The sequence below is a fragment of the Heptranchias perlo genome, chromosome 20 (genome assembly GCF_035084215.1).
Source record: "Heptranchias perlo isolate sHepPer1 chromosome 20, sHepPer1.hap1, whole genome shotgun sequence".
Taxonomy (NCBI): Eukaryota; Metazoa; Chordata; class Chondrichthyes; order Hexanchiformes; family Hexanchidae; genus Heptranchias; species Heptranchias perlo.
In genome coordinates this window covers 45,973,436-45,991,338 of record NC_090344.1, presented here as the reverse complement: position 1 = coordinate 45,991,338, position 17,903 = coordinate 45,973,436, and the positions used below count along the sequence as shown (strand labels likewise).

The following is a 17,903-nucleotide window of genomic DNA, read 5'->3' as shown; positions in this document are numbered from 1 at the left end:
AAGCATTTCAAGTTGCCAGGATGATCTATGGTACTGATGGGAGGAAATGCATGTTCTGGAGTAAAAAATTAACCGTATCACCTGCTTTTCAGCTGGGTGTCTTTCAACACTATTTTGTGAGGAAACAAAACACTCTCCAATGATTCTAATCTCAGTTCAGACCTGTTCCAAAGTCATTTTAAACCGCGCCCTGGACATTCGGTGTTATGTCCACTCTTAATCTTCTCAATGAAAATGTTTACTTCTGATTCTCCTTTCGTTATTTAGAGCCTCACGTCTGGAAACTATTCCATGTTTTACTCTGAACTGATCTGCAATAGATCAATGTCCATGAAGTCAGACTGTTTTGGACACCAGAATGTCCAGGGCATGGTTGAACCTGCACTCCGGTGCCTCGCAATACAACTGATACTAACAATACAGTCCTTGGATATCAGCTGATGGAATCTGGTCTCAGATTTATTTGGAAACAACAACTTGCATTTATATAGCGCCTTTAACATCGTAAAACATCCCAAGACGCTTCACGGGAGCAATCAAACAAAAGCCACATAAGGAGATATTAGGACAGGTGATCGAAAGCTTGGTCAGAGGTAGGTTTTAAGGAGCGTCTTAAAAGGGAGGTTTAGGGAGGGAATTCCAAAGCTTAGGGCCTAAGCAGCTGAAGGCATGGTCACCAATGGTGGAGTGATTAAAATCAAGGATGCGCAAGAGGCAAGAATTGGAAGAGCGCAGAGATCTTGGAGGGTTGTCGGGCTGGAGGAGGTTACAGAGATAGAGAGGGGCGAGGCCACGGAGGAATTTGAAAACAAGGATGAGAATTTTTAAATCAAGGCATTCCCGGACCGGGAGCCAATGTCGGTCAGTGAGAACAGGACTTGGTGCGAGTTCGGATACGGGCAGCAGAGTTTTGGAAGAGCTTGTTTATGGAGAATGGAAGATGGGAGGCCAGCCAGGAGAGCATTGAAATAGTCAAGTCTGGAGGTAACAAAGGCATGGATAAGGGTTTCACCAGCAGATGAGATGAGGCAGGGGCGGAGACGGGCAATAGTATGGAGGTGGAAGTTGGCGGTCTTGGTGATGGAGCGGATATGTGGTTGAAAGCTCCTTTCAGGGTCAAATAGGACGTCAAAGTTGCAAACGGTCTGGCTCAGGCTCAGACAGTGGCCAGGGAGAAGGATGGAGTCGGTCACAAGGGAGACAAGTATCTAACTACTGTGATTTCAAGTTAAACAGAATTTCAACACCTTTTATGTAGGAACATGGGTGTAGTAAAACACAACTCGTGCTGGATGAGGTGTTTTTATCACCAGGGTGTTCAGTACTCAAACTAAGACCAGGACCAGCACCAAAGGTAGTGCAACATTCTAGCACAGTCCCTAAGTACACCCGTAACCACAGCTATACAAAGTACATTAGTTAATGTGGTACCAGGTTAAAATGAGTATGCAGCAACAGGGAGACTACATTCCTAGACCAGTTAGTCTAAGAAAACAATTTTCTCATTTGGTTCAATAGTACAGCAGCTGGGGAAGACAGCAAACCCACCATGCTGTCGATGTGACGACACCTGGGAGTTTGGGCGGTAGCATTTAAAAAATGTAAGATGCATTGACTGGAAATCGGTTAGAGCAGTCACATCTACCTATTTCTTGTGCCAGGGTTAAAAACTGGTTAGGAAGTTTGAGAAATATTAAGCACTTCTGCTGGTTGTTTTTGATTCTCATCTCTGCGACTCATGTGAATGCTCATCCTGTTATCAGCCACCTTCTTATGTTGAAACATCAACTACAGTACGAATAAACTTGAGGGGCCTCTGGAACTTGCTTTTCTTCATAAATGTCTCTAACTCCTTGACTTCTTTGAGGAAGTGACAGCCCAAGTGGACTCTCGAAAGCCTTCCAACATGTCGTGCCAAGACTTCCAGAAGGCATTTGTCCAAAGTTCCACACAAAGGGCTAATATTTCAGCTCAAAACTGTGGGAATTCAGGGTAAATCTTGGGTATGAATAAGAAATTGGCTGAAGGATACAAAACAACAGGCACTTGTTCAGAGGAATTACAGCAAGGTGGAGGAAAGTAACGGGTGATGTGCCCAAAAATTGATGTTGGGAACATTATTGCTTCGAATTTACACCGATGACTTGGATTCAGAAATCCAATGCAAATTGGCCAAATTTGCAGATGATACCAAACTAGGAGAGGCAGTGGAATCGGACAAGACAGCTCCATGAGCTGAACAAAATATGTAAATGGACAAAACAAATGGAGATAAAATTTAATGCAGGCAAGAGTAAAGTGCAACACATAGGAAAGAACAAAAGGCAACACACACACTGAATGGAGTTGAAATAGCCACGGATGACGTTGAAAGAAACCTACCAGTCCAAGTGGGCAACACACAGCATATCCAACCAACATCGAGCAGCAATGAACTAAGTCAATGGAACATTGAACTGCAGAATAACCAAGACAGTGGGATAGTGAACAGCGTGTATCATGCTTTGATCAGACCACACCTTGATACCATGTTCAGTCTGATCACTGAGACACATTCAAACACTGGAAGCAAAGCAAAGAGTCACAAGACTGATCCCGAGTGTCAAAGGTCTGACTTACAGGAAAAGACTGGAGAGATTTGGGCTTTTCAACCTTTAAATAAGGTATCTTGTGAGGTGATCTTTTTGAGCTATATAAGATTGAATGAATGGTATCGAAAAGCTGAATCTAAAAAATTAAATTGAGAGCAGGACAAGGGGCCAAATGTTGAAACTGGTCAAAGACACATTTAGGACTGATATCAGGAAGCTCGTCACACAACACGTGGAACGATATCCAACTAGAGTCGTGGAGGTGAAACCCCAGAATTGTTTAAGAAACAATTGGATGCCGCAAAGGAAGGATTTTAAGGTTACACTGTATGGATGAACTAAGATTGGCTGAACAACCTTTTTCTTGTGAACTGCAGACAATGTGATGAAGAGGACATTCAGCATGTGGTGCCCATGACGATCCGGATTCTTTCCCCTCAGTCTGGTTCAGTAAAAACTGAAGTCGAATACATTTTAAAGTTCAACACATCTTTAATAGCAGGGTTCTTAGTCTGCAGCATTGATTTGGACTCCTGATAGAGTCCCTCCATGCTGGCAGAGCAAGAACAACAACATACAGAAATCCACACGTTTTTATACTAATCAATAGGGTTGGAACATACTTAACGAGGGTCAACACCAATCATAAGCCGGGCAGAGGTTGCCATGCGAGGTTACATTATTTCCGGCCAATCATAAATCGTCCATGTGCTGATCATGCTGCTGTTAGACATCAAAGGGGATACTTCCTCACCTTCCAACTTGGAATGTTCTTCCCTGTTCCTTCTGTTCCTTATCTCCCAACCTGGAATGTCTTTCAACTTTGGCTAAGCTCGTTACCTATATTGATCTGCCATAAACATGGAGACATTCAGACCAGTCCTTGAATCACATCAAAGACTCCTACATTGATGAGACAATGCAGGCCTGCTGACTACGCAAACATGTGGCCTGGAAGGGGGGCCCACTGTTCCAACCTCAGCTACCAATTAATTAACCCTTGCCTAACCATATTGCATTCTGCTCCTTTGCCACGTAGGCATTTTCATTAAAGGGGCACTACGTATGCATTCTCACCCACAGGAGGTTTGCTGCACCTGTTGCCATAAACCACCACACCACCATGTGCTGCATTTACCAACTGAACCATTCCCACTGATGCCAGCCTACCTTACCCAAGTGATGATGCTGCAAGGGAACTGTATGCACACAGAAAGGGGAGTTCATCTTATTCCAGTCTAAAACTGTTAAAGGTTCAGGCATCCGTGAAGCATAATGGGACGAAAAATGCTAGATTATTATTTTCAGGATTGATTCAGTTGTATTGTAAACACACAGGAGTAACATGGCATTATTCAATCTTCAGTTCTCCATTTCAAATCATTCAGTGAAGAGCAGGCTGCTCTGTATTATATTCACCCACATCTTGGGGATTCATGACAGTTACAGATGCAAAGAAAGCCAGTCACTGGTGCCTGAAATTTACAAGCAGTTACAACTGCTCTCTGATTAATTTCAATGATTTAGAAGCAACTATGACCTGGATTCAACATTACAGGAAAGATGTGATTGCACGAGAGAGGGTACAGAGGACATTTACGAGGATGTTGCCAGGGCTGGAGAATTTTAGCAATGAGAAAAGATTGGAAAGGCTGGGGTTGTTTTCTTTGGAACAAAGGAGGCTGAGGGGAGATTTAATTGAAAGATATAAAATTATGACAGGACCAGATAGAGAGGACCTATTTCCCTTAGCAGAGGGTTCAGTGACCAGGATGCATAGATTTAAAGTAATTGGTAGAAGGATTGGAGGGGAGCTGAGGAGAATTTTTTTCATCCAGAGGGTGGTGGAGGTCTGGAACTCACTGCCTGAAAGGGTGGGAGAGGCAGAAACCCTCAACTCATTTAAAAAGTACTTGGATGTGCACTTGAAGTGCCGTAACCTACAGGGCTACGGACCAAGTGCTGGAAAGTGGGATTACGCTGGATAGCTCTTTTTCGGCCAGCATGGACACGATGGGCCGAATGGCCTCCCTCTGTGCCATAACTTTCTATGATTCTATAACCAGTTCATACCACTTCTCCACTGGCAGTTCTTCAACAGGCCCTAAAGAGACAGACTTGGTTGGCAGCTGAGCATCAGTCATGCTTTAGACCTCAAACTATGAGATAAGCCATTGGAGAAGTACCCTTATAAATATTTATGTACACATCTGAAGCTTTGCAACTAGCTATGCGTGAAATGAGCTGAGCAGCGAACGAACCTCGACCTCCGCTCTTCAGTTATGAACTCACCCCAAAACCAATCACACCCACTGGGCACCAACTTGCTTCAATGGTGAGCTGCAAAAAGTGCAGCAGTCTTTCCTGGGCTTCTGTCAGCTGTGAGAGCAGGGAAAGGATCACTCTCTCCCCTCAACCAATCAGCTTGAAGCATCCTTGACAAGCCGCGCAGTCAGAACCAGGAAGTGGAAGCTGCAACAGTGAATTCAAGTGTAGAATCAGTTGGAGAAAGCAAAATAAAGACAGGGTATGATTAAAAGGCAGAGATAAAAGAGACAGAAAGATAAATTAAATTTAAAAATTCAGTTTTTATTAAATTAAAATTGAAGTCTTGGCTAGAATGCCTCCTCCCCCACAATCCCCCCCCCCCCCATTGAAATCGACATTCACTGGTTCAGCTTATATACGAAGGAGGCTCAACTTGGGCAAGGGACCAAAGATTTGGATTTGTGGAAATGTCCACCCAACGTGAGTTGCTCCCTTCGAGAGAAGGGATGAGTGGGATTATAAAACCAGTTTTAAATAAGCAGAAACACTAAAATCACTGACCTCGTCCATCCTTTAACAAGCTGCGCACTGGTTACCCTGTGACCTTGATTCATCAGTCCCAATTCTCAAGGATGCAAATTCAGCACAAACTGAAGAGGACCAGAGCTGAGCTTTCAGCTTCATTATTTCCATTAGGGACAGGCACTGAGGGTTGGGTTTACAAACTGAGAACTCACCTCACTTTATTCAAGCACTGAAGCAGTACAAGGCAACAAAATCCATCTGACCAATACAAAATCATATATAACCAGTGAATTCAGAACAAAATGAGTTCTGGTTTTTCCATTTACACAAACAAAACTCCGTTCTTTTTTGTCCGAGTTATACATAAACTTCAAGAATTTCCTGAAGACAGATTGAGGCAAGAGCTTCCAGTTTGTGATTGGTGTTGATGGCCAGCCATCCATGATGCAGGGTGAGAAGCCACATCTGTCCTAACTTGTCCTTCAGCCACAATGATGGGTCCATCCATCAAACAGGAAGGGGAGAACAGCCCAGGTTTAAATTCAGCCCACACTAGAAGGTATGGAAAAGCCCACTCTGTTGGAAGTTGGTCTCCTCTCTCTCTGAGGGCTGATTGAAGAGGTGATGGGTCGATGCCACAAATCCAGAAATAAACTTGGGAGTCTGACTGAATCGACTGAAAAAGTAGAACTGTTTACACTTTGTACTTCAACAGGAAAATTGCTGAATGAACTGCTGGAGCTTCAGTCCATTTTCAGGCTGCCAAGAAGTTTCACAGTTCCAGCAAAGGCCCTATCAATCCAGACTCCGCTTTAAAAACCTACAAGAGAAAGGAAACCATTTGGGTTATTGCATCCTCCACCTTTGCTCACATACATCACTACTCCTTAACATGTCAAGGCTTGGCATATTCTCAAAAAAGTTAAGAAAATCCAATAAAAAAGCAACTACAGCATGAAACTTTATACATACTCATCTCATCTTTTTGCCAACTATCATAAATCTGTGTCCTCTTGTGACTTAGCCTTCTGCCACTGGAAACAGATTCTGCTTATTCACTATTAAAACCGTTCATTATTTTGAATACGCCTATCAAATCTCCTCTGAACCTTCTCTGCTCGAAGGAGAACAACCCTGGCTTCTCCAGTCTCTCTACATAACTGAAGTCCTTCATCCCTGGTACTATTCTACTAAATCTCTTCTGCAACCTGTCTGAGGCCTTGACATCCTTCCTGAAGTGCAGTGCCCAGAATTGGCCACAATACTCCAGCTGGGGCCGAACCAGTGTTTTATAAAGGTTTTGCCTCCATCAATAAAGCCAAGGATCTCATGTGCTTTTTCACAGCCTTCTCAACTTGAACTGCCACCTTCAAAGATTTGTGCACATACACCCCCAGGTCATAAGAACCTGGGAGTGCATGTACGGCCCCTCGAGCCTGCTCCACCTTTCAATAAGATTATGGCAGATATGCGACCTTAACTCCAGTTTCCCGCCCAATCTCCATATCCCTTAATTCCCTTAGAGTCCAAAAGTCTATCTATCTCAACCTTGTATGTACTCAATGACTAAACATCGCCAGCCCTCTGGGGTAGAGAATGCCAAAGATTCACAACCCTCTGAGAAGAAATTTCTCCTCATCTCAGTCCTCAATGGCCGATCCCTCATCCTGAGACTATGCCCCCCCAGTTCGAGACTCTCCAGCCAGAGAAACAGCCTCAGCATCTACCCTGTCAATCCCTCTCAGAATATATGTTTCATTGAGATTACCTCTCATTCTTCTAAACTCCAGTGGGCATAGGCCAATTCTACTCAATCTCTCCTCACAGGACAACCCTCTCAACCCAAGAATCAATCTAGTGAACCTTTGTTGCACTGCCTCTGAGGCAAGTATATCCTTCCTTTGGTAAGGAGACCAAAACTGTCCACAGCACTCCATGTGTTTCACCAAAGCCCTGTACAATCACAGCAAGACTTCCTTACTCTTGTACTCCAACCCCCTTGCAATAAAGGCCAAAATACCATTTGCCTTCCTAATTGCTTGCTGTGCCTGCATGTTAACTTTCTGTGCTTCGTTTCCGAGGACACCCAAATCCCTCTGAACACCAACATTTAATTCTTTCTCACCATTTAAAAAAATATTCTGCTTTTCTATTCTTCCGACCAAAATAGATAATTTCACATTTACCCACATTGTCCTCCAACTGCTCGCCAACTCACCTAACCTGATTAACCTGCCTTTGCAGACTCTGTTTCCTCCTCTCAGCTTACTTTCCCACCCATCTTTGTACCGTCAGAAAACTTGGATACATTACACTCAATCCCTTCATCTAAGTCATTAATATAGATTGCAAGTAACTGAGGCCCCAGCACTGATCCTTGTGGCACACCACTAGTAACAGCCTGCCAACCTGAAAATGACCCGTTTATTCCTACACTGTTTTCTGTCCGATAACCAATCCTCTATCCATGCCAATATATTACCCCCAACCCTATGAGCCCTTATCTTGTGTAACAACTTTTCATGTGTTACCTTATCAAATGCCTTTTGAAAATCCAAATATACTACATCCATTGGTTCCCCTTTGTTGGCCAGAGGCTGCAGAAACCTATTGAGGTTAATTCGAAGTGCTAACAAAGACACTGACTTTTGAACTAAGTTGACCTGGAGTTCAGTCACTGGTCTGAACTGGCCAGAACCGGTTTGAATTCGTTCCGCTTCTTAGAGGGACAAAGGAGCTGTGATGAGACACCAATCCTTATTTAGGAAAGGAGTATTGAGGTGATGCTACCTAGCCCCTTGGAACAGAGCCAATCAGGGGATGACACCGACCACTCCAGCAACTTTTAGCCAACCAGAGAAGACAGCATCATTCGAAAAGACAGACTTGGGAATAAAACTGAAGAATTGCAGGCTTGGTCCCAGTTTGTTTGTGAGGGAGACTCCGGAGACTAACCATTGTGGAAGTAGGGACCCTACGTCAGGGACGTAGAGACAACGTCGAGAGTGAGAGAGCGAATTGCCTGGCCAGCGTTATCTCTCCTTTCCGGGTAATATAATATCCTTTCTATTCTGTGACCACTCATGGAGTGTTGGTCAGAGAAACCTAGTGGGTGTGCGTTTAAATCTTAATACTCAGGGAGTGTTAGTCAGGGAAACATAAGAAATAGGAGCAGGAGTCGGCCAATCGGCCCCTCGAGCCTGCTTCGCCATTCAATAAGATCATGGCTGATCTGATCCAAACCTCAAATCTAAATTCATGTCCAATTTCCTGCCCGCTCCCCGTAACCCCTAATTCCCTTTACTTCTCGGAAACTGTCGATTTCTGTTTTAAATTTATTTAATGATGTAGCTTCCACAGCTTCCTGGGGCAGCAAATTCCACAGACCTACTACCCTCTGAGTGAAGAAGTTTCTCCTCATCTCAGTTTTGAAAGAGCAGCCCCTTATTCTAAGATTATGCCCCCTAGTTCTAGTTTCATCCATCCTTGGGAACATCCTTACCGCATCCACCCGATCAAGCCCCTTCACAATCTTATATGTTTCAATAAGATCGCCTCTCATTCTTCTGAACTCCAATGAGTACAGTTCCAATCTACTCAACCTCTCCTCATATGTCCACCCCCTCATCCCTGGGATTAACCGAGTGAACCTTCTTTGTACTGCCTCGAGAGCAAGTATGTCTTTTCTTAAGTATGGACACCAAAACTGTATGCAGTATTCCAGGTGTGGTCTCACCAATACCCTATATAACTGCAGCAATACCTCCCTGTTTTTAGATTCTATCCCCCGAGCAATAAAAGCCAACATTCCGTTGGCCTTCTTGATCACCTGCTGCACCTGCAAACTAACTTTTTGATTTTCTTGCACTAGGACCCCCAGATCCCTTTGTACTGCAGTACTTTCCAGTTGCTTGCCATTAAGATAATAACTTGCTCTCTGATTTTTCCTGCCATAGTGCATAACCTCACATTTTCCAATATTGTATTGCATCTGCCAAATCTCCGCCCACTCACCCAGCCTGTCTATATCCCCTTGTAGGTTTTTTATGTCCTCCTCACTCTCTACTTTCCCTCCAATCTTTGTATCATCTGCTAACTTTGATATGTTACACTCGGTCCCCTCCTCCAAATCGTTAATATAGATTGTAAAGAGTTGGGGACCCAGCACCGACCCCTGCGGAACACCACTGGCTACAGGTTGCCAGCCCGAGAATGTACCATTTATCCCAACTCGCTGCTTCCTGTTAGATAACCAATCCTCCACCCATGCCAGAATATTACCCCCAATCCAGTGATTCTTTATCTTGAGCAATAATCTTTTATGTGGCACCTTGTCGAATGCCTTCTGGAAGTCCAAATACACTACGTCCACTGGTTCCCCTTTATCCACCCTGTACGTTATATCCTCAAAGAACTCAAGCAAATTTGTCAGACATGACTTCCCCTTCGTAAAGCCATGCTGGCTTTGTCCTATTAAATTATGTTTATCCAAATGTTCTGCTACTGTCTCCTTAATAATAGACTCCAAAATTTTACCCACCACAGATGTTAAGCTAACTGGTCTATAATTTCCAGCCTTCTGCCGACTACCCTTTTTAAATAAGGGTGTTACATTGGCAGTTTTCCAATCTGCCGGGACCTTTGCCGAGTCCAGAGAATTTTGGAAAATTACCAAAGCATCCACAATCCCTACTGCCACTTCCCTCAAGACCCTAGGATGTAAGCCATCAGGTCCAGGGGATTTATCCGCCTCGAGTCCCATCAATTTACTGAGTACCAATTCCTTAGTGATTTTAATCGTATTTAGCTCCTCCCCCCTCGAGCCCCCTGTTTGTCCAGTGTTGGGATATTCTTAGTGTCCTCTACCGTAAAGACTGAAACAAAATATTTGTTCAGCATTTTTGCCATCTCCATGTTTCCCACCATTAATTTCCCGGTCTCATCCTCTGAAGGACCTACGTTTGCCTTAGCCACCCTTTTTCTTTTATATATAAAGGTTTATAGACTAGGTTTATATATAAACCTAGTGGGTGTGCGTTTAAATCCCAGTTTGAGTATAAAACTGTGTAAACTGCATGCCTATATCTAACTAATGTAATGAATCTTACAACACCAGGTTATAGTCCAACAAATTTATTTTAAAATCACAAGCTTTCGGAGATTATCTCCTTCGTCAGATGAATGAATGCTCGTCTCCGAAAGCTTGTGATTTTAAAATAAATTTGTTGGACTATAACCTGGTGTTGTAAGATTCCTTACATTTGTCCACCCCAGTCCATCACCGGCATCTCCACATTATATCGAACCAGACGTATAAGCGGTATGTACATGATCTAATAACGTTAATATTGAGAATTGAGAGAATTGACTCTTCCTCTGTGTATTCCTCTGTGTACTAAGCCAAAACCGTTAACCGGTGACTTCCGGTCAACACCTTTATCTACCCTGCTAATTACATCCTCAAAAAATGAACAGATTTGTCAAATACGATTTCCTTTTCATAAAACCATGTTGACTCTGCCTAATCATATTTTTTTCTATTCGTTCATGGGATGTGGGCGTTGCTAGCGAGGCCGGCATTTATTGCCCATCCCTAATTGCCCTTGAGAAGGTGGTGGTGAGCCACCTTCTTGAACCGCTGCAGTCCGTGTGGTATGATTTTCTAAGTGCCATGTTACCACGTCCTTAAAAATGGATTCCAGCATTTTCCCGACGACTGATGTCAGACCAACTGGCCCGAAGTTCCCTGTTTTCTCTCTCTCTCCTTTCTTGAGTTGCAGTGTGACATTTGCTACCTTCCAGTCCACTGAGACTGTTCCAGCATCCAGGGAATTTTAGAAGATCACAACCAATGCATCCACTATCTCTGCAGCCACCTCTTTTAAAACCCAAGGATGTGGGCCATCAGGTCCAGGGGATTTGTCGACTTTTAATCCCATTAATTTCTCCAGTACTTTTTCTTTCCTAATATTAATTACTTTAAGTTCCTCACTTTCATTAGTCCCTTGGTTCCCCACTATTTCTGGTATGTTTTTGTGTCTTCTACTGTGAAGAGAGATACAAAATATTTGTTTAACATCTCTGCTCTCTCCTTATTCCCCATTATAATTTCTCCTGTCTCAGCCTCTAAGGGACCCACATTTACTTTTGATACTCTCTTCCTTTTTACATACTTGTAGAAGCTCTTACAATCTGTTTTTATATTTCTTGCTAGTTTACTCTCATATTCTATTTTCTCCCTCTATCAATTTTTTGGTCATCTTCTGCTGGCTTCGAAAAGTCTCTCAATCCTCAGGCTCACTACTCTTCTTGGCAACATTACAAGCCTCTTCTTTTAATCTAAAACTATCCTTAACTTCTTTAGTTAGCCACGGATGGATCACTTTTCCTGTGGAATTTTTATTTTTCAGGGGAATGTATATTCATTGAGAATTATGAAATATTTCTTCAAATGTTCGCCATTGCTTATCTACCATCATATCTTTTAATCTAATTTCCCAATCTTACCTGAGCCAACTCGCCCCTCATACCGATGTAATTGGCTTTAAGTTTAAGACTCTAGTTTCAGACTTAGGTACTTCACTCTCAAACTCAATGCGAAATTCTATCATATTATGATCACTCTTCCCCAGAGGATCCCTTACTATGGGATTACGAATTAACCCTGTCTCATAAAACAAGACAAGATTTAAAATAGCCTGTTCCCTGGTTGGTTCCACGACGTATTATTCTAGGAAACTGTCTCAAATGCATTCCATGAACTTGTACTCCAAACGACTTTTGCACAATTTGATTTGCCCAGTCTGTGAAGATTTAAGTCCCCTACAATTATTGCATTACCTTTGTTACAAGCTCCTCTTATTTCTTGATTGAAACTCTGTCCAACAGTCTAACTACCGTTAGTCTATAAACTACTCCCACCAGTGTTTTCTGCCCCTTGCTATTTCTAATCTCCACCCATACTGATTCTACTTCCTGATCTTCTGAGCCAAAATCCTTTCTCACTACAGATCTTATGTCATCCTTTATTATCAGGGCTGCACCCCCTCCTTTTCCATTTTGTCTGTCTTTTTGAAAAGTCAAATACCCTGGAATATTTAGTTCCCAACCTTGGTCACCTTGCAACCAGGTCTCTGTAATGGCTGAGATCAAAACAATTGATCTCTATGTTCTCGCACCCCCTTTAAAATTGTACCATTTAATTTATATTGCCTCTCCTCATATTTCCTACCAAAGTGTATCACTTCACACTTCTGTGTGTTAAATTTCATCTGCCATGTGTCTGCCCATTTCACCAGTCTGTCTATGTCCTCCTGAAGTCTGTTACTATCCTCCACATTGTTGACCACATTTCCAAATTTCGTGTCATCTGCAAACTTTGAAATTACACCCTGTACACCCAAGTCCAGGTCATTTATGTCAAAAACAGCAGTGGTCCCAATACTGACCCCTGAAGAACACCACTGGACACTTCCCTCCAGTCTGAAAAACAACCATTCACCACTGCTTTCTGTCCCTAAGCCAATTTCATCTCCACACAGCCACTTGCCCCTTTCCCCTTTAATCCCATGGGCTTCAATTTTGCTAACAAGTTTATGATATGGTACTTTATCAAACGCCTTTTAAAAGTCCACAACCGCAGTACCCTCATCAACCCCCTCTGTTACTTCCATAAAGAACTCAATCAAGTTAGTCAAACCCAATTTTCCTTTAACAAATCTGTGCTGGCTTTCATTTATTAGCCCATACTTTTTCCAAGCACCAATTAATTTTGTCCTGGATTACTGTCTCAAAGTTTCCCCACCACCGATGTTGGACTGACTGGCCTGTAATTGCTGGCTTTATCCCACTCCACTTTTTTTGAACAGGGGTGCAACATTTGCAATCCTGCAATCAAGCACATAAGTCAACGACACTTTGTGATTTCTTTGACCTTGTGTGACCATTTTGTGCAATAGATTGTCACCTTTGCCATTTCTTTTCAGGTCAGATATATTTTACAGCAATTCGATGTACTTTGTGGAACTGTAGAAACATTGATTGTGCTTATCACAGTCCAGGCCTTCTGTGGCCAGGACAAGGTTTGGTGCAGTGCTGAACCTTTATGGTCAATTCATCCTTTTGAAAAGAACAATTCTGAAAAGCAGTGCTCGTGTTTTTACCCTCACAAGGGGTCAGTGGCACATCCATCAGCAGAGGTTAAATGCTCCATTTCCAAAAGCAAAAGTGAATCTGGGAAAGCATCAACCATCTAACTGGACGGGGAACACTTCAGCAGTCAGGGACATTCAGCCACCGACCTTCGGGTAAGCGTACTCCAAGGCGGCCTTCGAGACACACGACAACGCAAAATTGTCGAGCAGAAATTGATAGCCAAGTTCCGCACCCATGAGGACGGCCTCAACCGGGATCTTGGGTTCATGTCACGCTACACGTAAGCCCACCAGCGAACAAAAGCTATCTGTTTTTAATATAACGGGTCATTTGCTGGATTTCTCTGCCTTCCGGATGTTTCTGCCTCTCTCTCTGTTTTTTTTAACACTCGACACCAGTATCCCCCACGATGACGGCATCGCTGCGACAGCATCAATACTCAACACCAACAACAGCCAATCTCCAGACGCCATCCTACAACTCATCCGCTTCATCCTGGATCACAATGTCTTCACCTTCAATAACCAGTTCTTTACCCAAACACACGGAACAGCCATGGGGACCAAATTCGCACCCCAATACGCCAACATTTTCATGCACAAGTTCGAGCAGGACTTCTTCACTGCACAGGACCTCCAACCAACACTATACACCAGATACATCGACGACATTTTCTTTCTATGGACCCACGGCGAGGAATCACTAAAGAGACTACACGATAACATCAACAAGTTCCATCCCACCATCAAGCTCACCATGGACTACTCCTCAGAATCAGTTTCTTTCTTGGACACACGAATCTCCATCAAAGACGGGCACCTCAGCACCTCACTCTACCGCAAGCCCACAGACAACCTCACGATGCTCCACTTTTCCAGCTTCCACCCTAACCACGTCAAAGAGGCCATCCCCTATGGACAGGCCCTGCGAATACACAGGGTCTGCTCAGACGAGGAGGAACGCGATGGACACCTACAGATGCTGAAAGACGCCCTCGTAAGAACGGGATATGACGCTCGACTCATCGATCGACAGTTCCAACGGGCCACAGCGAAAAATCGCGTAGACCTCCTCAGAAGACTAACACGGGACGCAACCAACAGAGTACCCTTCGTCGTCCAGTACTTCCCCGGAGCGGAGAAACTACGCCATGTTCTCCGCAGCCTTCAACATGTCATCAATGATGACGAACACCTCGCTATGGCCATCCCCACACCTCCACTACTCGCCTTTAAACAGCCACCCAACCTCAAACAAACCATCGTTCGCAGCAAATTACCTAGCTTTCAGGAGAACAGCGTCCACAACACCACACAACCCTGCCACGGTAACCTCTGCAAGACATGCCAGATCATCGACACAGATACCACCATCACACGAGAGGACACCACCCACCAGGTGCACGGTTCATACTCCTGTGACTCGGCCAACGTTGTCTACCTCATACGTTGCAGGAAAGGATGCCCCAGAGCATGGTACATTGGCGAGACCATGCGGACGCTGCGACAACGGATGAACGGACACCGCGCAACAATCGCCAAACAGGAGGGTTCTCTCCCTGTCAGGGAACACTTCAGCAGTCATGGACATTCAGCCACCGACCTTTGGGTAAGCATACTCCAAGGCGGCCTTCGAGACACACGACAACGCAAAATCGTTGAGCAGAAATTGATGGCCAAGTTCCGCACCCATGAGGACGGCCTCAACCGGGATCTTGGGTTCATGTCACACTGCACGTAACCCCACCAGCGAACAAATGTTATCTGTTTTTAATATAACGGGTCATTGACTGTCTTCCTTCTCTCTTTTTTTTGGGGGGTTTGTATATTCGGTGACCTTTTCGGTGACACCTTTCTGTCTGCTCACTGTGATTGTCTTGGCAACGGGCAGTAATCACCAGGCATTGTTCTGTGATTTTCAAATGCGAAGGATTCAAAAATTTCATTTCCACACCACCTGAGGAAGGAGGAAGCCTCCGAAAGCTTGTGGAATTTAAAATAAATTTGTTGGACTATAACTCGGTGTTGTAAAATTGTTTACAATTGTTTTTTTTTCCTGTTTGTTTTTTTTGTTGAATGTATATTCGGGGGTTCTGTTGGTGACACCTCTCTGTCGGAACACGGTGATTGCCTCGGCAACGGGCAGTTGCAGGGGCAGTCAGTAATCACCATGTATTGTTCTCTGATTTATAAATGCGTAGACTTCGAGGAATTCCTGACATTTACCTGAGGAAGGAGGAAGCCTCCGAAAGCTTGTAGATTTCAAATAAAATCGTTTGACTACAACTTGGTATTGTAAAATTGTTTACAATTGTCAACCCCAGTCCATCACCGGCATCTCCACATCATGGATTTCTTTACTGAGTGCTGGGCAAGTGCCTCTGGTAGTCAGTTGGACTGCCAACCACTTGGGTTCTGAGTAAACTGTCCAGATACATCTGAAATATGAATCTGAAACCAAAACTCCAGTTTTGAAAATGAAAGTGAATTTCATCATTTATTTTAGTGCCCATTTTTTGATAAGGGCTCTGTGGTACTTTTGGACGTCTTTCCACATTAAAGTTATTGGTATTTAGGGTTGCCAACTCTGGGGGGACATATTCGTGGAGGTTTCATAACATGACCTCCCACCTCCAACTGCCCGACCCAGTCCCACCTCCAATATCTTTATTGCTAATAATCAAATATTCAAAGAAAATCAAAGAACATTTTTTTTCGAATGGCCCTATTACTATTCTTTCTCCTGGGTTTTGCACACAGCAGAATCCGGGAGATGAATCTTTAATTCCTGGAGACTCCAGGACAATCCTGGAGACTCCAGGACAATCCTGGAGAGTTGGCAACCCCCCCACTGAAAAGTTACTGGGGTTTAAAACTGATCATCAGCAAATGCAAAGAAACGACGAGAATCACTTCCATCCCCCCCCCCCCTCTCCTCTCCTCCTCTCCCGCCCCCAGGGCCGGCTCATGTCGGCCCCTCACTTCAGTACAGTCGCTGACCACTGTGGGAATTATTCACAACCCAGAGTGACACGAGCGGAGGTGGTGGTGGGGGCGGGGGGGGGGGACACCGACAGCCAGTCATCCCCACCAACCCAACACGGTGCGAACAAACCCACCTCGGCCCCTCAAGGCCTCAGCCTCCGCACTTCCATCCGCTCCAGCCTGCCGCCAACACTGCACTGCACTGCGCACGCGCCAACCCCGCCCAGCGAGACCGCACTGCGCACGCGCCAACCCCGCCCAGCGAGACCGCACTGCGCACGCGCCAATCCCGCCCTTTCATCCACTGGGGATTGCACTGCGCTTTGAAGCATTGAACTTGGACTGTTTCTTCTTTGCACGGGTTTTATTTAAACCAAAGTACAGCAGGTAATTGTTCATTAATTTCGATAGGGGTTAAATTCAATCTTATTCAATAAACAGACTTGCATTTATATAGCGCCTTTCACAACGTCTCACAGCGCTTTACAGCCAATGAAGGACTCTTTTGAAGTGCAGTCACTGTTGTGATGCAGGAAACACAGCAGCCAATTCGCACACAGCAAGATCCCACAAACAGCAATGTGATGATAACCACATAATCTGTTTTTGTGGTGTTGGTTGAGGGATAAATATTGACGAGGACAGCAGGTCAAATTCCACTGCTCTTCTTCAAAATAGTGCCATGGGATCTTTTCCCTCCACCTGAGAGGGCAGGCACGGCCTCAGGTTCAACATTTCATAAAAAAGGCACCTCAGACAGTGCAGCACTCCGTCAGGACTGCAAAGGAGTATTTTTTTTCCAAAAATATACTTTATTCATAAAATTTGCAGCAAAACATACAACACAGTTGTCATATCACATTCCAAACAGACACAATACAGATTATACAATTTGCAGGTAACATCAAGTGCAGTTCAATGAACACATTGTACATAATTACAGTTCATGACACTCTGGGGTGTCTCCTTGCATTAAAATCAATACAGATTATTGATTACAGATTCATTACAGGTACATTACGGCAATTAATTTTACATTCTGCCGGGGGGATTGTGGTGGGGGGGTTTCCCTGATTGCAGCCCCTCGGTATACAGTGGTGGGAAGGCTCTAAATGGTTGCCTGCAAAAGAGTATTCGCCTGGATTTTGTGCTGAAGTCCCCAGAGCAGGACTTGAACCAACAACCTCAGATGTCAGAGCGCTTGCTTCCGATTGAACCACAGCTGACACAGTGCAACAAACGCTGTGTCCCACTGCTTTTCAGTGGGACAGCAAAAAAAAATGCAGTGACAATTTATCAAATAATTTTCAGAACGTATATCCATTCTTTAATGCACTTTGCAGTTCAGTTATTGCTCCATTCCTGACACAGAGCGCTTGAA

General features: G+C 44.1%; 1 long non-coding RNA gene across 1 annotated transcript; it reads right to left on the bottom strand.

The window, feature by feature from the left end:
* Positions 1 to 3,063: 3,063 nt before the first annotated feature.
* Positions 3,064 to 16,735, bottom strand: LOC137336141 (uncharacterized). The gene is made up of 2 exons (XR_010966582.1): positions 16,657 to 16,735; positions 3,064 to 6,204 (listed from the first exon to the last, which is right to left on the bottom strand). It is a non-coding gene; the product is annotated as an uncharacterized lncRNA (long non-coding RNA).
* Between the last annotated feature and the right edge of the window lie 1,168 nt (positions 16,736 to 17,903).